Consider the following 24193-nt stretch of genomic DNA (forward strand, 5'->3'; position numbering starts at 1 on the left):
TGACTCAGAGCAATAGCTTGCTTATTTGGAAACATTTTAATAAATTAACCAATCAGTAATTCAGTCAAAGTAAGGACATAACATAACGACTTTTTTATTAAATCAGTAGAAGAACTTTCAGCAAATTTCAATTCTGTTTGTTTATCACATAATGTAGTAAGAAATTCATCATCTTTTTATATTTTACAGGTTGATCAAGATAAAATCTTTTCATCAATTAAATCAAGTTTTCAATAAATTAAACAATTCAAAAGCTAAAGATATATTCGGTTTAGATGCTTCTCTTATTAAAAAATATAGTGCAACACTGGTAAAGCCAATAGCTAATTTGGTAACTTTATCTATTAAAACTGGTGAGTTTCCACAAAATTTTAAAACCGCTGTGGTGACTCCAGTTTTTAAGTCTGGAAAGACTGATGAGGTGTTATAGACCCATCTCAATTATCCCAGTAATTTCCCCAAAAAAATCTTTTAAACTAAGCAATTTGGATTTCGGCCAAAGTATTCAACAGAAATGCCTATATGTAATTTTATAGATACCATAAAAAGTAGATTGGATCAAGTAAACGTAGTGGGAGCAGTATTTTTAGACTTTAAAAAGGCTTTTGATACTGTGAATCATGAAGAATTCATAAAATTGAAACAAATTAACTTTTCTCAAGCTCTAAACTGGTTAAAATTATATCTGGGTTGTAGACAGCAATGTGTTAAAATGTGTGGTGTGAAGTCATCACTTTAAAAATGCAAACTAGGTGTACCACAAGGTTCAATATTGGGTCCTTTACTTTTTTTGGTTTACATACATACACATACATATATATATATATACATATATATATATATAAATTATTTACCTGAAAATTGCAAGGAGGTTGGTTGTAAATTGTATGCAGATGACAATTATTTATGTAACAGCAAAAACTTCTCACCTGGCTGCAGAATTGTTAACCAGGCAACTGGTCAGTGTTTCCCAGTGGCTGCAGGATAACCATTTAACTTGAAATTATAACAAAATGGTTTCAATGAGTTTTTCACTAAACAACAAAGCACTGGATGTATTTAAAATCAAAATTGACCAAAAGGAAATCAAAAAAGTGAGTGAATTTAAATATTTAGGTGTCATTGTAGGTGTCATTGCTTAAGTTTGAAGCCCTTATTAAGAAAATGTTTGATAAGACCATGTATATCTCTTAAAGCAGCTCAAATGTTTATGTATACTATGATATTTTCACATACAGTGGGGAAAAAAAGTATTTAGTCAGCCACCAATTGTGCAAGTTCTTCCACTTAAAAAGATGAGAGAGGCCTGTAATTTTCATCATAGGTATACCTCAACTATGAGAGACAAAATGAGAAAAAAAAATCCAGAAAATCACATTGTAGGATTTTTAAAGAATTTATTTGCAAATTAAATTTGGGGTCAGGCTTACCAATTAGTTAAGCCTGTAATATCATTATACAAACACACACAACATATAGGCTACTCAGATAATTATCTGTATGTACATGTGTACTTGTGTTGTTTCTTATGATGATTGTGTTTGTTTTTTATTAGGATGTTTTGATTTTATGTAAAAGCCTAACCAGGGACGAGAACTGCAAACTTATACAAGGACATGCAAACTTTATGCTATGTGTCCAATGTACACGGCAATGGTTGTATGTGTGTAACAATGCCTAGTGTATTGTCCCTGTTAAATAAAAAAAAACAAATAAAAAATAAACGTGAATTAAATTGAATATTTAGATGCTCCTCACAGATGAACCTTTTCATCATTTATCATAGAGACACTGCCCCATTATGCTGTATGACATTTATAGACAATTCATACTGAAAAAAGTATACATTATTGCTATATTTATAATAATTATATGAATTTTTACTGAACTTAATTAAGCTGTATGAGTATACTGTGCTACTGACCTAACAAACTAAGAGGCCCTGAATGAGAGTGACTTGATTAATATAGCCTGTCACTTGTGTGAACCCAGCCTGACCTAACCCAGGTTTCCTTCTCTCCAAGATCTACAAGAGCACAGCCAGCCATAACACAGCCTGAAAGGCTGATCAACGAAATGGACACCACCTGCTTAAATACAACGGGACTGAGAAGCCAAAGAACTAGAACTAGAGTAGTCCCTTCTTTCCATGGCTGAATGCAGGCAGGCGTTCAACTTGTCAAAACTACACAGTGCCTTGACCTGCACTTAAACAAAATAAACAGAGCCAACCTTTTCCATTAGGGCACAGCTGAGTGATGTCAGCTCTGGCACAGTCCTGGTGATGTAACATGGCACGCTAATGACCACACTAAACAGAAAAGACAGAGCTGCTCTGGCCGTAAGGGACCGCGACAGACTGTGCTTTAGCTTAAGCCATTACCAAAGGAGCCATTTAACAACATAAATTAATCAATCAGACCAGTCAGGAAATTAAATTGGAAAGTGCCTCATCAAGGAGAGCAAGTTTTGATGCAGAATGTCTTATATTTTAGAATGGTGGCGAGATGAAAAAAAAAGTGAGGGGGAAAAGGTCTAAAAATCTCACTTCATTAGCAAAATTGGGCAGAGAAACTAGCAAGGACTTTAAGTAAACTTCGGAACCAAAACCGAAACGATGGCAGAATACGAAATGATGAAGAACCCAAACAGCTGTCTTCTACAAGATGCACTGATTAGCGTATTTATATATTTCGAAACTAATCTCGCATGAGAGATTGTCGGGTCAAAGTGGGACTGATTGTGTGCTTGCAGTTTATCTCAGCTGATTAGTAACAGGGCCGTATGTTGGTTTAAGACGACAAGAGACCAATACTGATGACAGGAAGTGCCCATCAATAACCAGACATGGAGTCTCAGGTTCAGTTTCACTCCATCTGTCTCAAACCAGCCTTCAGTTTCGCTTCTTTCCCCCTCATTCACCCCATCACCTCGCATGTATCCCCAGGTGGCCCATATGTGCAAAGCAGCAGTCTGTATCTGCATCCCTTTAGGACACGTTAGGAAAAGAAACAGCACAGTGGCTTTCTCTTCAGCACTCTCAGCAGAGCCCTGATCAATCGGATCAATGGAGGTGATCAGCATTATGAGCTCTGATCAGCCCGCGTGGTGAACCGGCTAATCCAGTTAAGCTATTAGCAAGCTGGGACAGATGAGCCCGTTGGGCATGGAGCCCATCTATGAGGTTTGCTTATTAGCACACTGCCATATGGAGAGAATAGAAGTACACAATCATGAATGTAGGAACAAGACACGAGGAAGATCTTCATTCGCTGGCAGCTGATCTGGTGCAACAGAGTCAGAGCACTTGAGCTAACATGACCGGTGGCTTCTGGTTGAGATGTGAGGCGTAGGGCTGGAGGCTACAAGGAGAGGGAAGGGGTGAGACCCTGCCCTGGGTAAACACAAAGACAGAATGGCCCCGTGCTGCAGGTCACCCTTCAGCTTGTGATTGAGCATGTGGATCAAACTACATTAAATGCACTACAGCTTATGCTACATAAATCCATTTGCATCTCCGCAATTACCAGCCGCAGCCTTCAACCTGCGCTCACTTCGCCACCCATTTGGGAGGCCATTTAAAACACAAGACCTGTCCCACGGTTAGCGAGCGAGTGACTGAGTGAGGGACTGGTGGAGGAAACTTACAGGTCTGCTGGCTGAGTAAATCGCATTAATCATCAGTCCTGATGTTGTTTTTCCTGCTGCTGCATTTCATTTGTTTCATAATTAGATGCTCCTCACAGATGAGTGTCTGCAGGCGTTCACGTAGACTGCCGATGGCAGAGGAGGCATTAAACAGCTCTGCCCGAACCTACCATAAATTACACAGCCACATTAGAAGCTACTCCAGAGAGGAAAAAAACAGCGCTTGTAGACCGAAAGTAATAAGCTAAACATACGATATGGCCTTCTTTACAAATGTGTCTTTTTCAATTACATCCTCTCCTGTAAAGAAACAAGTTTGGCAAACAGAGACAGCAGACATCCTCAGCGGGGTAAGAGAGGTTTCAGATGTAGTTGGAAGAGGACGAGAAGAGAAAGGACGGGAGGAAAGGTGGAGAGGGGTTGAAGATAGAGAAATTTGGTCATCGCAACACTGTTTCAACATATGAACGGAAGGGATTTAAACAATCTCTGCATGAATGATGTGCCTCTATTACACTGCAGAGACTTCAAACTCTGACTACAGAGACAAGCCGTTGCCTGAACAAATGAAACCACCTCAAAGCGGCAAAAAAATGAAGATGTGATATTTTCCATTCAGCCTGGGAGCAATAGTAGATGGAGGGAAGACTTTATGCTGCTACTGCATGAAGATATCAAAGGATCCTGAGTTTATGCTGCTATAGCATGAACGTATCAAAGGATCCCATGGTGCACCTTTGATATAGATGGCTGCTCCCCCATTATGATTACTCCTCCCACTACCATAGCTCACTGTGTGTATGTTTTACATTGTGTCTGTATTTTATCAGAGCTTTTCTATCTCTATTTTCAATGCAGTCAAACTAATAAGTATTAGAATGACAAAACCTGTTCTCACTCCATTTCTGAATGAATTAATGTCCCAAATAGTCACAACCTGTTCTTTTTTAAGATGATTGCAAAAGTTTAAAAAAAAGTTAAAATAGAGGAAATGAGTAATGCACTTTTTTTACGATATATTTTTTCTAAAAGTAAAATGGTAGTACACTACAGTATGTTTATAATTCTATGCAATCAAACACTTTTATTCAGCAATGATGCGTTACAATGACAAAAGATGAAAGTAAAGACTTGTACATTGTTACAAAAGACTACTATTTAAAATAAATCCTGTTCTTGGGAACTTTCTACTCATCAGAGACATGAAAAAAAATCTATAAAATTAAGCATAACCTATATTGTACTGATATGTCATGCATCCCTAGCATATACACAATTTATATTATAAGCATTTAAGCAACTTAATCTTTTTATTTAAAGGTTAAGGTCATAAGAAGCAAATCCGGTTAATCTGATAATGCAAGCACATGAAGTCACATGGTTACAGACATATCTACAGCTTACCTTACTGGAGGGAGTCTATCAGCAGAGCCAAAGACCTGCACAGAAACAGAGAGAGAGAGAGAGAGAGAGAGCGAAGGATCATTACTGATGCAGCTCGAAGCTCCACAAATTGAGCCCCTGCTGTTCAGGTCTACATCTACCCACCCTGTCATCGTCTGTGTATTCCTCGGACCAAATGTGGGTGAAAAAGAAACTACAAGACTTCTTAAGCACAATAGATCACAGAAAAAACACAGAGATCAGGGCTTAGGACGGCTGTAACATTTAAAATGAAGTTTATATATTCAGGTCGAAATGAATCAAATGAAAATTCAGCATATAAAGGTTCATCTGCTTTATGAATACAAAGTCATCATCAACCTGCATTTTCCCCATGAGGAAGCAGAAATATGAGACTCAGTCTTGGGTAACACCAACACATCATTCTGGATCCTCATGCATGCAGCTTTATTTCAGGAAAGGAGCAGCACTCTATTGTTCGAGCCTGCATGAGATGTCCTAATGGATGGAATTCTGGGGCAAGAACTTAAGGGGCCGCTGGTCCTTGGCATTTAACCCCCTGAGCCTCAGTACTTTGGACCTTTGCATCCCAACCCTGCATGTCAAACGTCAATCCTCACGGATGAGCCGGCCAGCTGCTCGACGATGTACATAAATAATGCAATGCTATTGGCTTCAGCTATGAATCATTCATTCATGTTACGCACCTATTTATGCATGCACACAGGACTGCGGACTCTTTTTCCATGTAATTTTATTCTTAGACATGTTAAAAAAATATCACTGAAAGAGGAGTTCATGGTCATATTTACAGATGAGATTTGTTGCTCTCGATAAAGAAACACATCTCACAGGACTCGATGAAAGATTTTTCTGTCGTTCTCAGATTTGCACCTCCCACTACCCATGTGATCTATCTGCCAATTAACACACCAGCAGTAACACTAACAACTACACTTGACGGATTCCACAGCGGATGGTGTTTATAATCCTATTGTAAACCAGAGTCTCCCGCTTGGGGATACTGCAAGAATGGAAGAGAGAGAAAAAAAAGACAGAGCAAGCGAGAGTGATAGTAAGCAGTCTGCCAGCAGGTGAGGATTAGTAGTCTATCATGATCTGTTTGTTTGTTTATGATTTAACGCCATGCGAGCTACCTCGGCTATATTCATGGCGAGAACGAGGTTAGTTAAGTTAAATTAAGTTTTTAAATTTGATCTTAGATTAAAAAAAAAATTCTAAAACTAATCTGGCCTTACTTCATTAAAAATCTTTCCATAAAAGTCAACAGAAAAATAATGAGTTCTGACAGACTTTAAACTATTACAATCTATCAAAATATGCTTCAAATATAATGGATTCTGGCATAAAGAACATAAAGGAGGATCTTCACCCACCAACAGAAAACTATGGGTTAGTTTGGAATATCCTATTCGACAGCGAGTGTAGACAATATGATCCCATCGATTTTCAAAGTGGGGACAACGTTTTACACCAACTACAGGATTGATTTTGTATAGTTTGTTTGTTGTACATTTATCCCATTCAGCTTGCCATTTCTTATAAATATAAGTGTTTAGTCTATCATAATGGGATTTTACCTGTGCAGTATGTAGCAAATCAACACAGCAGAGAAGGGTTACACAAGACTGAGTCCAGCGTTTCTACACTGACTCTTCAGAGCTCCTCTCCCTCACAGATCCCTGCACCTGATCATTCTCAAGAGATATAGACACACGCTGTCGAAAATCTACAAGATTTGATTACAGAAATTTTGGCAGAGAAAAACAAGTATGTGTGAGAAATAAGGTTTAATCAAAGTAAGTTTCAGCTGATAGCTTGGCAGAAAGAGCTTCCATTTACAGTTGATAAAATCCACTATAAAACATGATGGATGCACACGGGCAATAAACATGACTGCATATCACTCTCAATGAAGAATACTGCAGGCAAACTCAAAAATGCATTGCAATATTATTGACTGATCCCGATCATTTTTAATGCTATAACTATTTTTCTAAAAACAATGTTAATGCGTTTTTGCATTTACAGTTGATAAAATCCACTATAAAACATGATGGATGCACACGGGCAATAAGCATGACTGCATATCACTCTCAATGAAGAATACTGCAGGCAAATTCAAAAATGCATTGCAATATTATTGACTGATCCCGATCATTTTTAATGCTATAACTATTTTTCTAAAAACAATGTTAATGCGTTTTTTTTTTCTTTAACTGGCATTAAAATTATTCTTATATTTTTGTCAACCGTATATTTTAATATAACTGTGCTATCAGTGCTTTCCACACATCTTTCAATTCGAAAGCACAGTTTTAGCAATCAAACATGCCATTTGTATTTCCATTCAAATAATGTTCGAAGTTTGATTTCTAATTTGACAGCCCTAGTTCAACCTTAAAGGAGACAGTTCACCCTAAAAGAAAAATTGTCAATAATTACCCTCAAGTTATTACAAACCCATTCAAATTATTATAAACAAAATCTCTCTACACTAGATGCGATGCTCCGACAGTAAACTGATGCCTAATTCTATTGATGACATCCTGACACAAAGGACAAATGATCTGCAATAGTCATTTCATTGTGTCCAGAGTAGACAGCCTGTAGTTGTTGCGGTGCGATGTGATGCGCGCAATAACAGTCACGTCCGGTGTAGACACGGTGTAAGACTTTTGTTCATCTTCAAAACAAGTATGGTAAACAGAACCTCATTTGTTCTTGCACATCAAGAATGCATCTTTGAGCTTACATTTACCATATTTGATGAGCTCTATGTATGTGCGTTGAATAAAAGGCTAAACTATATCTGTTCAGCATATAAAGTGATAGCGTCTCTCCAGAACACTTGGATTAAACTGCTTGGTTCACGTGAATTAGTTTTACAATGTATTTAAGAACTTTTTGAGTGGTGAAATGGACTTTCAATGGAGGGACAGGAATCGCTCGGATTTTATTAAAAATATCTTCATTTGTGTTTCAAAGATAAACAAATGAGTTTAAAATGACATGAGGGTGAGTTAAGAACTATTTGTTTTTAGGAGGGTGAGCTAACCCAATTTGACAGCCCTAGTTCAACCTTAAAGGAGACAGTTCACCCTAAAAGAAAAATTATGTCAATAATTACCCCCAAGTTATTACAAACCCATTCAAATTATTATAAACAAAATCTCTCTACACTAGATGCGATGCTCCGACAGTAAACTGATGCCTAATTCTATTGATGACATACTGACACAAAGGACAAATGATCTGCAATAGTCATTTCATTGTGTCCAGAGTAGACAGCCTGTAGTTGTTGCGGTGCGATGTGATGCGCGCAATAACAGTCACGTCCGGTGTAGACACGGTGTAAGACTTTTGTTCATCTTCAAAACAAGTATGGTAAACAGAACCTCATTTGTTCTTGCACATCAAGAATGCATCTTTGAGCTTACATTTACCATATTTGATGAGCTCTATGTATGTGCGTTGAATAAAAGGCTAAACTATATCTGTTCAGCATATAAAGTGATAGCGTCTCTCCAGAACACTTGGATTAAACTGCTTGGTTCACGTGAATTAGTTTTACAATGTATTTAAGAACTTTTTGAGTGGTGAAATGGACTTTCAATGGAGGGACAGGAATCGCTCGGATTTTATTAAAAATATCTTCATTTGTGTTTCAAAGATAAACAAATGAGTTTAAAATGACATGAGGGTGAGTTAAGAACTATTTGTTTTTAGGAGGGTGAGCTAACCCTTTAAAAAGGAGTTTCAAGACTCCTGCATTACATTGCACTTCATCCTATCAGTTGCGCTCTGTCTAAGAAGGCGTCCTGTGAATTCAACATATACAATTGCTATCCTAACTCAAATTAAACGCTGGGTAACGCCCAATATTCCACTGTGCCAATTACAAACTGGCTGCTGTTTTTTTGAGTACTTGTAACCATCTCATCGCACACAACGATGGCAAATCTGGCACAGCTGTATCCTTCAATCCCCTACAGAGGCATTTTTATCCATTCAATTCACCATTCAAGAGTGCTGAAGGGACAAGTTAACTGAGGCCACGGGAGGGAAAACATTCCACAATGGCAAAAAAGAGGGAATCTCTTATTAAGCAAGTACATTCACTTCTAATCGGAGTGGCTGAAGTTCATGAGGTGACATTTGCGAGCTGACAAGCACAGGGCCCGTCATGCAGAGTGCAGAGTAATTAATCTGCCCCCGATGGAACCCAAACCACTAAAGGTCACTCACAGACACGCTTTCTCTCTTTGTATCTCTCTCACACACAAGTATCTCCAACTGAACAGCCCCAATCCACGGCTAAGGCCAAACGGAGAGAGGAGAAAGTGCATCAAAACAATTTAACTTCTGGTACAGAGTGTTCTGCACCTCTGCTTCTATCTGTATTTGTGTGTGCATTATCTATCACCCCTGTTGTTGCCATTCTTCTGCTGACAGGTGAGATATGAGCCTTACCTTGACCTGGGAATCACACGTGCTGGCTTTTCTTGAGTTAACGCAAATGGAATCAGCGCTGGAATATTCTTCTCTGCTGTGGGATCTATTCAACCGACACAGACCACTGATCCTTCACTGCTTATAAAACTCACGAGCAGCGTGTGTGTGCATCTCATCTAAAGGAACAAGCCTTTCATTATAACCCATCTCTGGGTTTGTGTATGGAGAACTGTATTAAAGGGACATGTCAGGCAAAAAATAGATATTCTATCATCATTTACACACCCTCATGTCATTTCAAACCTGTTTCAACTGTCCATATGTTGTTTTGCATATCACTGACTTTGTATGGACAAAAAAAAAATTTTTTTAAAATAATTTTTTTTATTTTGCAACAGAAGATAGAAGGTCATACAGGTTTGGAACAAAATGAGGGTGAGTAAGTGTCATTTCAAACCTGTTTCAACTGTCCATATGTTGTTTTGCATATCACTGACTTTGTATGGACAAAAAAAACTTTTTAAAAAAATCGTTTTTTTTTATTTTGCAACAGAAGATAGAAGGTCATACAGGTTTGGAACAAAATGAGGGTGAGTAAATTACATTTTAATTTGGGTGAACTACCCCTTGAAGGAACAGAAGAACATGCCGTTTGGAGACAGGCTGATGGTTTGTTAATGAAGATGTTGCTTTCATATGCAAGGTCAAATGTACCTGCATGTCTCTCTGCATTACTCCTGCGTTCAGCTTTTCCCGACCTCCTTTGCATATTGAGTCCCAGCAGGAGAATACAGTTAATAAGATGGATCCTTCCACTCATGATTGGTGGGCCAGCTGAGATCTGATATCTATAGGTGAAAGTGGTTAGTGCAAGTGGGACACTAGGGGTGTCCCCGACTAAGGATTTTCATATAGTCGAATCGGAATTTTCAAATCTTGCCGATATTCGACTGATAGTCGAATTATATGTTTTGGGGGCGGGGCAAAATACATTACCAAGAGTCAAGTCAGACATTCGACAGTCATAATTACGTTAACACAGGGAAAATGTGTAACGGATGCCTCGCAGATACAAGATTCATGATTTTTTATTTGTCACATACATAGAGAATATATGACCAGCAGTGAAATGCAAGTCAGGTTATAATGAGAGCACTATTGTAAAACGGGATAACTAATGTTTTGTTTAAAAGATAGTTAACATTAAACGCCATTGAAACCCTAAGAATTCACAACTTTTTTACAATAGTGCTCTCATTATAACGTTATGTATATGACAGTAGTTATAAATGTTCTTCATTTCTGTTTTGAGCTGCGCGCCCTGAAGATGACCAGTAGAATGAAGCAGCAGGTTTTTAATCAATGGGATTTAACTCATCATTTATCTCATAGAATACGCTTCGTTATTTATACAACATAACGTTAATATTACGACTTTTAGGCTATCTGCACAAAATGCCCCGAATGCACGAACGTGTCTGTGCGGCTCTGAATGAACTCCTTTTGTGGACGCTTTCTTCACGCAACGTGCAGAAACACGGGAACTAAACTCTAAAAATTCACAGTGTTTTATTATAATAGTGTTCTCATTATAATTGTTATGTATATGCCTGCCTGTGAGGAGGAGATTGTGAATAAAGAATGAATATTAGTCAATCGTGCTGAAGAGATAATCATTTGAATGCGCATGAGATGCGGTGATGATGATGTAAGTGACGGTGTTGCATTTTAATGTTTTGTTAGTCTAGCCCACGAGCCGCGCAGTTGCTGCGTTATTAATATTAATATTAGAGAAATATAGAAGCTCAATGCAGAGAAGATCTTGATTAGGTTAAAACCGAAACCAAGCCATTCACACAGAACGCACATTCAGCGCATTTTTTTAGACTGACAAATATGACTGCTGCACTCGCGTCACACAAGAGATGTATAGAAAGCCATGCAAAGTTAAAACCGTTTAAACTTTTAGAAAACACGTCACGAGTTTATTACTTTTCACTGCGTCTCATATGTTTTTAAATGCAATCTGTGAGAATGGCGCTTCGGCTCTTTGTATTAAGCAATGCATAAATACATGATGCTGTTTTGTTCATAATTGTTTATGCAATTTATGAAATTATATTTGATTTTTTTGAGTTAATTTAGACGTAATGCACTTTTTTTTTTAAGGAGTTACTTCCTTGCGTTGACCATTTTTAATGCGCTGCATTATTCTGCTCATTGCGCCCTCCTGTGGCCTCGGGAGACAAGCCAAAAGTTTCCTTATGACCTATTTAATCTGCATATAAAACATTAGAAATTAGATAATAAAAATATTAGATAATTTTTATTTTGTGTTTGATTGTTAAAACAAAAAAATATTTGTTGTTTGTCTCAATAAATTGGGTTAATTTAAAATACAGTGGTTAAATGTAAACATTTTTCCTATTGCTCTTCGTTTTAAAAAAGGTTATAAAAAATGTCAATAATTATCGATACCAAACGATATGAAACATTATATCGCTGATACATTTTTTTGCTATATTGCCCAGCCCTACGAGACAGGCCAAAATAATATATACACTATATATATATAAACCAGCTGAAATGTTATGAAATCACTTGTACCCTGCCCGATCAAAAAAATCCAGTCTTTCACTCTGCCTGTGTCAATTTGAGTCTTGTTAAAGTTGGTGAAACTTTAATCCATAGGGGTGGTTGGAATTATTCACGCATTTATTTGAAGCTTCTTTCTTTCCAGATTCTTATTTACAGCATTATTTTAATATGCTGTATTTTAACTTATTGGGAGAAAACCAGTAGTTCTATGTGAAATCAGACATTTGAGCACCCCCACATAGCCAAAATGGCATGATCATAACACCCCGCGAATATTCGACTGTGTGATTGGTAGTCGAATCAGGCTCCTCCCATCGAAGCATCGAATCTTCGACTATTCGGGGTCACGGCTCCTCCCATCGAATCTTCGACTATTCGGGGTCACCCCTATGGGACACGTTGATTTTTGTGTGAGAATCTGTGCACACGTGCACACATTCATTTCTCCACTTGCACCGTTCTCAAGAGCTTTGTGACGGAAGAACTTATGCTGCATGTGTGATGAACAAGTGAGAATAAAAAAGAAAAGAAAAGCATGTTTATACATGTCCAAATTTGCAAAAAGAGAAATACATTCTCTTGACTGCAAATGAGCCCCTTGTGCAAGTATGCAACTGTGCTGGCTGATGAACAGGCACATTTGGGCATAAGATGGATCTCAGGCCTGTGAATCTGATAAAAGGCAAAAGTCTCTGCAGTCCCACACTAATAACATGAGGAAGATCTTCATGACTGATTGCCGTGGCCCGCAGGCTTCACAGAATTGTGTCAGGACTGTACAAACATCCTATGCAGATCCAACGAAGATTAAATGGCAAATGTGGGACAGAGGCTTTGATACAGGACAGCGAGGTCTGGCATATCTACCTTAGAGAAGGAAAGACCTAGCGAGATGCCCAACCACCGATGGGCCTATGACATTCCCTTAAGAGCCATGCCTTTTTAATGAATGTAGAAGAGTCGTGTGGATCAAAAAGTGGGGCTATTATTAAGCAGGTTTGTCCAAGCACACTTGGTCTTTATGTATAATTCACTGCTATTAAAGAACATTTAATGTCAGTGAATGCAAAGCTAGCAGAGTTAAAATCCTGCTTCGCTGTGTGTACGTACGAGAGAAACCGCAAAGTGACATCCTCAGTTGAAACAAACAAAACACTCTTAACATTACATAAAAATCACTTGAAAAGCACACACTATGTTGTACAATCACCCCCTGCCTGCAAAGAAACACGCTCGCGCTCCCTCCGCAGAACAGGAAAGGGGAAATAAATATGAAACGCAACTTGGAAAGTGCACCACAGGAGAAGTGCACACTCTTGCACTTTCTGACAAGAGGAAGACAGCGAGTAGGGCGAAGATTTATGGTGCGTACAACATCAGGAGTTGATCGTTCTATTAGAGGTAGCACCCAGGATTAATACACATCCACTCTGGGTCCTCCATGTGAGCAAAACAAAAGAGTAAAACAGTTAGTTCTTCCCAATAGATCGATAGAAGAGAGGCAGGAAGCTGACAAAACTACAACTCCAATCTCTAAAAGCATACATCAAAGTACTACAAGGGTGACCTGAAGGAAAAAATAGACATGATAAACTCTGAAAAAAGACTAAATAAGGAAAGAAAAAAAGGGTACAACCTCAAATATGCTCTGCTAACTGACATCATTGACATTAAAACTGGTGTAATGGATCTTGGGGCATCAGGTTTGAATATGCACAAGCACATAAGAGATTTGAGAATTACAGTGGACTTGAACTGCAACTTGTATATCGATTTATTCCGCTCACATAGTTTTCTTTTTGTTACTTCCTTGCGTTGACCATTTTTAGTGCGCTGCATTATTCTGCTCATTGCGCCCTCCTGTGGCCTCGGGAGACAAGCCAAAAGTTTCCTTATGACCCATTTAATCTGCATATAAAACATTAGAAATTAGATAATAAAAATATTAGATAATTTTTATTTTGTGTTTGATTGTTAAAACAAAAAAATATTTGTTGTTTGTCTCAATAAATTGGGTTAATTTAAAATACAGTGGTTAAATGTAAACATTTTTCCTATTGCTCTTCGTTTTAAAAAAGGTTATAAAAAATGTCAATAATTATCGATACCAAACGATATGAAACATTATATCGCTGATACATTTTTTTGCTATATTGCCCAGCCCTACGAGACAGGCCAAAATAATATATACACTATATATATATAAACCAGCTGAAATGTTATGAAATCACTTGTACCCTGCCCGATCAAAAAAATCCAGTCTTTCCTCTGTCGGTCAAGGGTTATGGAAGGTGAAACTTAAATCTATAGGGGTGGTTGGATTTATTCACGCATTTATTTGAAGCTTCTTTCTTTCCAGATTCTTATTTACAGCATTATTTTAATATGCTGTATTTTAACTTATTGGGAGAAAACCAGTAGTTCTATGTGAAATCAGACATTTGAGCACCCCCACATAGCCAAAATGGCATGATCATAACACCCCGCGAATATTCGACTGTGTGATTGGTAGTCGAATCAGGCTCCTCCCATCGAAGCATCGAATCTTCGACTATTCGGGGTCACCCCTATGGGACACGTTGATTTTTGTGTGAGAATCTGTGCACACATTCAATATGAGATTTCTCCACTTGCACCGTTCTCAAGAGCTTTGTGACGGAAGAACTTATGCTGCATGTGTGATGAACAAGTGAGAATAAAAAAGAAAAGAAAAGCATGTTTATACATGTCCAAATTTGCAAAAAGAGAAATACATTCTCTTGACTGCAAATGAGCCCCTTGTGCAAGTATGCAACTGTGCTGGCTGATGAACAGGCACATTTGGGCATAAGATGGATCTCAGGCCTGTGAATCTGATAAAAGGCAAAAGTCTCTGCAGTCCCACACTAATAACATGAGGAAGATCTTCATGACTGATTGCCGTGGCCCGCAGGCTTCACAGAATTGTGTCAGGACTGTACAAACATCCTATGCAGATCCAACGAAGATTAAATGGCAAATGTGGGACAGAGGCTTTGATACAGGACAGCGAGGTCTGGCATATCTACCTTAGAGAAGGAAAGACCTAGCGAGATGCCCAACCACCGATGGGCCTATGACATTCCCTTAAGAGCCATGCCTTTTTAATGAATGTAGAAGAGTCGTGTGGATCAAAAAGTGGGGCTATTATTAAGCAGGTTTGTCCAAGCACACTTGGTCTTTATGTATAATTCACTGCTATTAAAGAACATTTAATGTCAGTGAATGCAAAGCTAGCAGAGTTAAAATCCTGCTTCGCTGTGTGTACGTACGAGAGAAACCGCAAAGTGACATCCTCAGTTGAAACAAACAAAACACTCTTAACATTACATAAAAATCACTTGAAAAGCACACACTATGTTGTACAATCACCCCCTGCCTGCAAAGAAACACGCTCGCGCTCCCTCCGCAGAACAGGAAAGGGGAAATAAATATGAAACGCAACTTGGAAAGTGCACCACAGGAGAAGTGCACACTCTTGCACTTTCTGACAAGAGGAAGACAGCGAGTAGGGCGAAGATTTATGGCGCGTACAACATCAGGAGTTGATCGTTCTATTAGAGGTAGCACCCAGGATTAATACACATCCACTCTGGGTCCTCCATGTGAGCAAAACAAAAGAGTAAAACAGTTAGTTCTTCCCAATAGATCGATAGAAGAGAGGCAGGAAGCTGACAAAACTACAACTCCAATCTCTAAAAGCATACATCAAAGTACTACAAGGGTGACCTGAAGGAAAAAATAGACATGATAAACTCTGAAAAAAGACTAAATAAGGAAAGAAAAAAAGGGTACAACCTCAAATATGCTCTGCTAACTGACATCATTGACATTAAAACTGGTGTAATGGATCTTGGGGCATCAGGTTTGAATATGCACAAGCACATAAGAGATTTGAGAATTACAGTGGACTTGAACTGCAACTTGTATATCGATTTATTCCGCTCACATAGTTTTCTTTTTGTCCTTTTTGGAGCTTGACAGTCTCTGGTTTTAGCCCTTTGTGCAAAATCTCTTTTTGTGTTTCACAGAAAAAAGGAAAATCGTATGGGTTTCAGAGGATGAGGGTGAGCAAATGATGACAGATTTCATTCTGGGTGAACTATGCCTTAAATCCCAAACAAAAGGCTGTCAGAAAAGCAGCAGTGATTTATAATACAGATGTCTCAATCAAAGCACAGATTTGTCTTCTGCTCTTCTGTATCAGGAGAGATACTGATCCAAAAACCTAAAAACATTTCAAGGCATCATAGATGGGCTTGAGGCACAAAGGCTGTTTTAAAAGCAACTTATTTATAGTTTCTCCCAAGATACCTCATTTTGGCTAAAATCTAAGGCAACATCGCATGCATCCTTTGGGAGAGGGCACTGCATCAAGCTCTGTAAAAGTAATTGATGATGATAGATATACTTAATTCATTCAAAACCAAAAACTACTGATAAAAAGTTCAATCCAATTAACAATTTTACCCAATATTTGTCGGTGTGCTGTGTGTTTTTATGATTATTAGGGAAATTGCAACAACAGCCTGACAGGCTGATTGGTTTGCCAAGCAACATGCTAACACAAAAAAATAAAAATTAATAAAAATTAAAAAAAAAAAAAATCGCCACCCACTTTTTCAGCCACCTTTGTTTCTGAAGTATTTTTCCCATAGGGATTATTAAAAAGTCTTCTTTTAAGACTTAAGTAATAAACCAAACCAACCATCTACAAGGTAAATCATAACATTACAAAACTTTAGCAAAAAAGTATTTGAAAATTTGGATCAAAAAAAACAATAGGTGAGAAATGACAACCAAATTAAAATCAATGGAAGAAATATAAAACTATTGATTTAAAGATACTGATTGTATATAGAATCAATATATTTGACAATTGTTGCAAAATATTGTAAAAAAAATGTTTGAGCGTGTAGGGAAAGTGTGTAGGTTGCAGCCCTTCATGGAGTGGGTGGACACTAAAATGTTCTTTTTGTGACTGTCAGATTGGTAGAGATTTTTGCAGAATTATGGGTAACGTAGTTTTCCTACCAGGAACTATTTACATTTTTTAAAAGTTGAAATAATGCCGGTTGATAGCTTCAGAAAAAGCAAATACCTCATAACTTCAAGTAGGTCCGTCTTTAAAGGTTTATGAGTTATGGTTCAAAATCAATTCTTCCATGAAGAACGTGAATGGTATTTTGTACTTCCAGAATGCCACTATTGCACTCTATTGGAATGATATTAGGAAGACTCCTGCGAAGAACGCTATTTGTGCGAGTCGCTTCCCAAGGAGTGTTCCCAATCAGTCACTGATGAGGTTTCATCTCTGTTAGGATGAATACTGTTTGCTAGGGTCTGGAACAGACTCAGAGTGTGGGCGATGATGGACAGTCAGATGGACACCACACCTACGAACAGGATTTAATCCTTCAAGAAAGTGATCTGGTTTTTGTGCGGAACAGACAGCCCTAAACACACTATTTCTTACTCTATGGGGAAAGGCCGTCCAGATGCTACTCATGTGGCTTGCTGCCCAAAAATTTACCGGAAGAATGACTAAAACAAAACAATCTAGAGCCAACATGCAAAAAAATAACAAAATGAATATATAACTAAACAAATAAAACGACAAATGCATGCATAAGTAATCACATGTGTTACATGAAAGCTGTGTCACATCCCCTGCATAGCATCAGACTACAAATCTTCAAAAACATCTGCAACATCATCAACACTTAAGGCTTCTGTTTGTCTGATGGAGATTATCACACTATGAAACACACAAGCACAAGGAACTAAAGAATGACAGACACACAAAAACACAATGTCCTGGCATTTACTCTATAAGAGCTCAATTATTTCCATATTATGATGGCACTCCAGAAGAACAGAGGAGCGTAATGAATGACAATGAGGTGATGCTAATGTATCTCTCTTGTGCTCCCCACTTTCAGCCTGAGAAAACACAACAGTCCGACTCTCAGGCCTGGTTGAACACAAACCCACCTGAAAGAGCCGGGAGTTTGGGAGGGGGGGCGGGGGGGTTTGCGGCTTAGCTATTAATTTTTCCCTCTTCGGTTTTGTCTCGGCAGCCACGCAGCAGCCTGCCTCTTTGAGTTATCGTAGGGCAATGTGTTCACAGCCTGTTTCTCTTCAACCTCCCCCCACCAATTGTTCCCAGCCTGTCTGAAACAGGAAATTACACTTCCACCTTCAGGCCACGCACGAGCAGGCAAGGCCTGCTTCCACATGAAGACCAAAAACAGGCAGGGGGAGAGTGGGAGATGGATGCAGCCAGACACGTAAGACAGGAGACTGGCTCAGGCCCTGTTTACATCTGGTATTAACATCAATCTCAGATGACCACATGAAAAGGAGCATTCAACTGAAACATTGACATTCACCTGGTATTAGCATACATCTTTCATGACTGACTCATTTTGGATTATGTCCAGAGGCTCTTAGGAGGCTCCTCTACACTTTTGATGAAACACAAAAAAGCTGACTCTGACACTCCCATTTATATTTAGATTGTGAGTCTTCCTCAAGACGTACAAAAAAACAACCTCAGACGTAGAAAGATCTTGTTTAGCACAATAACTGATTGGTAGGTGAAGGAGTGGTCTATTCACAACTGTGATACTGATCCTTAAAATAACACTGATCTTTTACGCTTTGCCAATTTACAGGTGCACAACATTTCTCATCCTGCTGAATCTATGCTGCTGCTCCTGAATCAGTGTGAATGCGTTTTGTAAATGTGAATGTGCAATGCAGGCTCATTGGAAATATGGGCATGTGGTGACACTTCTGCAAAATTATATTCTGTTGCTTCTTGCACATTTCGCAACACTTTCAAAGTGAATTGTGCAGTGAGTAGAGCTAAGTGTGTTCAGTTTTATCTAAAATGAACGTGTGATTTAAGTATTGTGGCTCCTACAGAAAACCTAACCAATAGTGAAATAATATGGGAGATAAAAAAAAAGCATTTGCTGAAGCAACCATACCATTTTAGCATGCTTTTACAAGTCTTTGAACTAACTTATGGAACGACTTTAAAGTAAACCAAAAGATTTGTAAAAGTTTTCTTATTCGCTTTTTGAACGTTGTAAGAATATCACAATGAATAAAATGTTTAATCGCTGGGATGCTCTGTTTTTAAGCATTGCAGTGAAGCGTGGCAGTTTCCCAGTGCTTTGCCACATTTTGAATGCTAATTATCATTACTGCTTATAGTGTAATGTTGACATAATAATAGTGGCATGTTTTTTCAGTCAACACAGTCCTTTTTATGGTTAGTTTATGTTTTATGTTAAGTGCACCCATCTGGTAAATGTAATTTTATTCATGCATGTGAATAAGCAAGCTGCTAACAGTAACTTTATTCATTATTAGGTTAAAGCTAATCAACAGACATGAAGTTAACAAGATACTGGATATTAAGTTAACTAATGAAATCTGCAAGGTTGTAGTAAATCTTTACAAACATTCTTTACCTACAGGCTGAACTGGTTGCATGCGGAACATGCCTCAACAATTATGGTAACTTCTTTTGAGTCGAAATGCAAGTTGTGTGATGTCTCCTCAGACATCTGGATAGACTCGTCTTTCTCTTTTCTAAATCCATTATTGGTTACATACTTGTGTGTTTGTGGTTTTTTGCTGAATTTCACGTATCACAGAAAGTGACACGCATCAGTAGGGGTGCTCAGATTGATCGGCTACCGATCACTATCAGCCGATAATCGCTTTGGGATGATTGATCAGCGGTCTCTAAAAAGGCAGATCTAAAAAAAACGATCTCAAGCCGATGACACGCCTGTCGTGAGAGGTTTGGCACGACATGCAGCGGCACCGTCTCAGTCTCTGTCTGGCACAGGTGAAATCATTATAATGCTGAAGGTGAGGTACTCACCTTCATATTTCTTAATTAAATAGCTGTGTAAATAAATATGCACACTTGCAGCGCACACACATAAAGCCAGGTTCACATTACTCCATTTGCAGTGCGAATGTGGTGCATATTTTTTTCGCGCTCATGTTAACAGATTAATAAAGTGTGCACACTGCATACGGTTGCGGTCCGGCAGTGCGTTCCAGTAGCGGTGCGTCTGCAGCAGTGCAGAGATCGTTTCTGCAACGAGTCTACTTTTGCTGCGCTGCAAGCACTGAATTAAAGTAACAGCACATTTTTTGCAGTAAATATGAACATGGATTGACACGAAAATGTAGTAATTACACCATAAATGCATATTATTAAAGTCTACTGTGTTTCACAGTCAACACATATGGCTTTTTGGCTAGGTTTAAAGGGAAAGAGCACTTTTAGATAAACAAGGCAATAATAGATGGCATTTGTGGAGGTAGGAAAACAAAGTTATTTATGAACCGCAGGATTGCTTGTAATAAAGATTTAAATTACAAAGGAAAGGCAGTAGAGCTGACTATTTCTGTCAACAGTAAGTTTGTGATAACGTAAGAAAAGTAGTTTAAATGTTTTGCCACTTGCTTGAGCAACTTAATAAATAAATCTAGAAATAAATGCAAAAGTAAAAAGCATTGAATAATGTGTTGCTTATATTTATTGTGTTTAAACGTGTCTGTGAAAGATTGTATTACTGTACTGTGTAAAAAAAAGAATTGCAATGCTGAAAATGCATTTTCAGTGACGATGTTTGGATTTGAAATCAAAATAATGTATAAATGTTGTGTTTGTGGTAAACAGCCACAGATCAGTAGCAGACTCCTGTGTGAAAGCACAGTCCGTGCTGCTTCCCCTCTAACAAGAGTCACCTAAGAGGGGAATTCCCCCCATTTTCAAAAATGAAATTCAGGCCTGAATAAATGTCTAAAAATCCTGATTGGAGTATCCCTACAAATAGTTATAGATGATAAAAAGAAGGCTTTAAAAAGATCGGTATCGGTGATCAGTATCGGCAAATACTGCTTTCTGTGATCGGCCACAAAAATCCTGATCGGAGCACCCCTACACATTAGCAAAGTTTCAGAGACGTTGCGTGACATTCTAAATGTTTATGAGTTTTGTCTACATTTTTCAACACAAACTACCTCCATCACTATCTTCACTGTATATAAAAGAAAGTTAGCTAGCTTGTTTAACATGTTCATGTTTGCTTTGTCACTGAAGGATATACAGGATGTCAACATGAAACGCACTGTTGCCCTTCATGCTCTATTGGTGTACATGTGTGAGGAGGACCCACAGTTCTTCAAGACTTGAAATGTGAAAAAGTATTCAGTGCATTAACAGAACTGCTAGTATCAGTAAATGCACTAGTTTTAAAATGTCTAGTTTTAGTAAGTTAAACTTACAGTTGGACCCTCTATGTTTATTCCAGATGGAGTTATCGGGCGAGCCAGGCATCACTGACACTCCTTTCATTGCGGTCAATGAAAGCACTACAAGTCCTGTAAGCACTGCAGCAGTGATAGACGAGCTTCCAGTGTGTTTGACATGTTCAGAAACGAGACAAAATAATAATTAAAAAAAAAAACTCTTCAATTGTACAACTGCAGTTTTTTTTTACAACTTTTTTAACAGTTGTTTTTTATTTATGCTGAACTTCAGCATGATTAGCCTATGAGTTATGCATACAGTAGGTGTGTTTTTTGAGTTAGTATTTGTATTCAACAAAGTACTACTGCATCAAAATAATTGAAATTAAAAACATTATGTATGGTAAATAGTTTTAAGTACAGGGAACTTAAATATTAAATCAAATAAAATGTAAAGTTTTAAGTTTGACTTAATTGTAATTTATAATAATTGTTTATGTAAAATTAGTTTTTTACTTAAACGTTTTGAGGTAATGGTAAACATTCAACTTAAATGAGATTAACAAAAGTAACAGAAAAAGGCATGTGAAGGACAGAAAAACCTTGAGTGACACTGAAGGGGATAAAGGACATTAAAAGCATCAAACCAAAGGCACAAAGACGTGGCTGAAAGAAGAAAAGTCAAAAAAGAAAATAGGCCAAAGCAAAGCTGAGAGGCAGTCAAGTAAAGGAATAAACATTTAAATAAATAAAAAGCATGAACATCTCTTCAAGCCGAAAGGTCTTGGTTTCCAAATGGAATCTCATTACTTGGCTCTCCAGGCGGCAGGAAAACTATTAACACAACAGCTGGATTTAGACAGAGGGGTGTAAGACCACAAGGCAGAGACTAAGCGGGGGCCGGGAAAAGAAAAAGTGAGCTGAATAGACATGTCAGAGTAGCAGGGGGAATAAAGAAAGTGATGTGAGCACGGATGACAGGAGGGGAAGCGAGGGATGTGGAACGAGAGTGTGAGAGGCACAATAACTTTAAACATTTCACCTAATCCACAATAAGACAAGCAACAACATGCCAGGAAATGATCGGATCTCTGTCTGAGGAAGAGTAAAAAAATTAAATAAAACAAACATTTCTTGGTGCTTTTTCTGTGACCATTATTGTGGGATGAACAAATGGAATGAAATTCCCCCTTCACATTATTATTTCAAAACTCTCAGGAAATGGGGACATTTCCTGTGTTAAAAATGTGGCATCTGAGTTCAAGAGTTAAAGGCATAGTTCACACATTTTTTTTTTAAATTACATATTTTTCAGGATACTTTGATGAATAGAATGTTCAAAAGAACAGCATTTATTTTATTTCAAATATATTTTTTGTAACATTACAAATGTCTTTACTTTAGCTTTTGAATAATTTAAGTCCTTGCTAAATGAAAAGTATTAATTTCTTTCTAAAGAAAAAAGAAAAAAAAGGTACTGATCCCAAATGTTTTAACAGCAGTGAACAAAGCATTAAAAGTCAAACATGGTAACCTTAGAGGAAGTGCACATTGAAGTGTTAATTATATATAAGAGCTACAGTGGAGAGGAAGATTGTAAATTTAATCATTTTGAATTTGGGCTTGAATTTGGGTCTGTATTCTATAACCCATCCTATGGCTACCACTACCACTTTTATGATTTATGTTACTTTTTTGTCACTTTAAAGGGGTCATATGATACGATTAAAATTGTTCCTTTCTCTTAGGAGTGTTACAAGCTCTTAGTGCATAATGAAGAGCTGTAAAGTTGCAAAGACTAAAGTCTCAAATCCAAAGAGATATTCTTTATAAAAGTTAAGAGTCAGCCACGCTTACCTAAAACGGCTCATTCTAACACGCCCCCACATGTCTACGTCACGATGTGGGAAGATTTGCATAACACCGCCAAAATGTTCACGCAAAGAAAGAAGGCGTAACTTTTATTCTCACTGTAGTATTGTTGCTGCCGCCGCCATGTTGTGGAGAGACTGTGTGTTTCGTTGGGAAAGCGAAACTACTTTGTTTGGCCTTCCAAAAGAGGACGATATCTGCTTCGTCACGCCTAGAGCTGATCCGTGCTGGTCGCCAGATCGGCTTTCACCGTGGACGAAGCGGAGTCTAGCCCGGGGTCGTCACATGTGGTTGCCGCAAGTCCGCCAGCGACGCCGTTCTGAAGCCCGCCGGCTGCCGCTCACTCTAGCCCGCCGTGTGTGGTGCTGTGTGTTTTGTTGTGAAAGCGAAACTACTTTGTTTGGCCTTTCCAAAAGAGGACACAACTAGAAATCAGTGGTTAAGTTGTATTTACAACATATTTACTAGGGATGCACCGGTATCGGGCCCGATACTGAGCTCCTGTACTCGTACTCGTTAAAATGCCCCGATACCAAACGCCGATACCACACAGCATGTGATAAGCACCATATTCAGACAAAGAAACATCGACAACCGAAAAACAGACAGCAGAATGGAGTTAAGGATGTCTACTACGAAGTATATGTATGCAATGAATATAACGTTAAACATTCAGTATTAACGCCTGTATAGCTGATGTGCGCGAGCTGATAAAGCACGCTGAGTGGATTGAGCGCACAAGCTTGTCGAGTGAATATCCCTTTCTCACAGACATCACTGGAAAGTTTGTAGTTCGGTCGGATATGTAAAAGACAAGTAAAACAATGCACAAGTTACTTAACGGTAGGAAGCCAGAGAGAGAGAGAGAGAGAGAGAGAGAGAGAGAGAGAGA

At 38.2% G+C, this 24193-nt stretch overlaps 1 long non-coding RNA gene across 1 annotated transcript in view; it reads right to left on the reverse strand.

The window, feature by feature from the left end:
• LOC107555319 (uncharacterized) overlaps positions 1-24193 on the reverse strand; it is a 91497-nt gene that overhangs the window by 32647 nt on the left and 34657 nt on the right. The window contains exon 3 of the long non-coding RNA XR_001605153.1: positions 5053-5087. This is a non-coding gene — a long non-coding RNA (uncharacterized lncRNA). The remainder of the gene's footprint in view (positions 1-5052; positions 5088-24193) is intronic.

Source organism: Sinocyclocheilus grahami, unplaced genomic scaffold (assembly GCF_001515645.1).
Source record: "Sinocyclocheilus grahami isolate Dianchi unplaced genomic scaffold, SAMN03320097.WGS_v1.1 scaffold531.1, whole genome shotgun sequence".
Taxonomy (NCBI): Eukaryota; Metazoa; Chordata; class Actinopteri; order Cypriniformes; family Cyprinidae; genus Sinocyclocheilus; species Sinocyclocheilus grahami.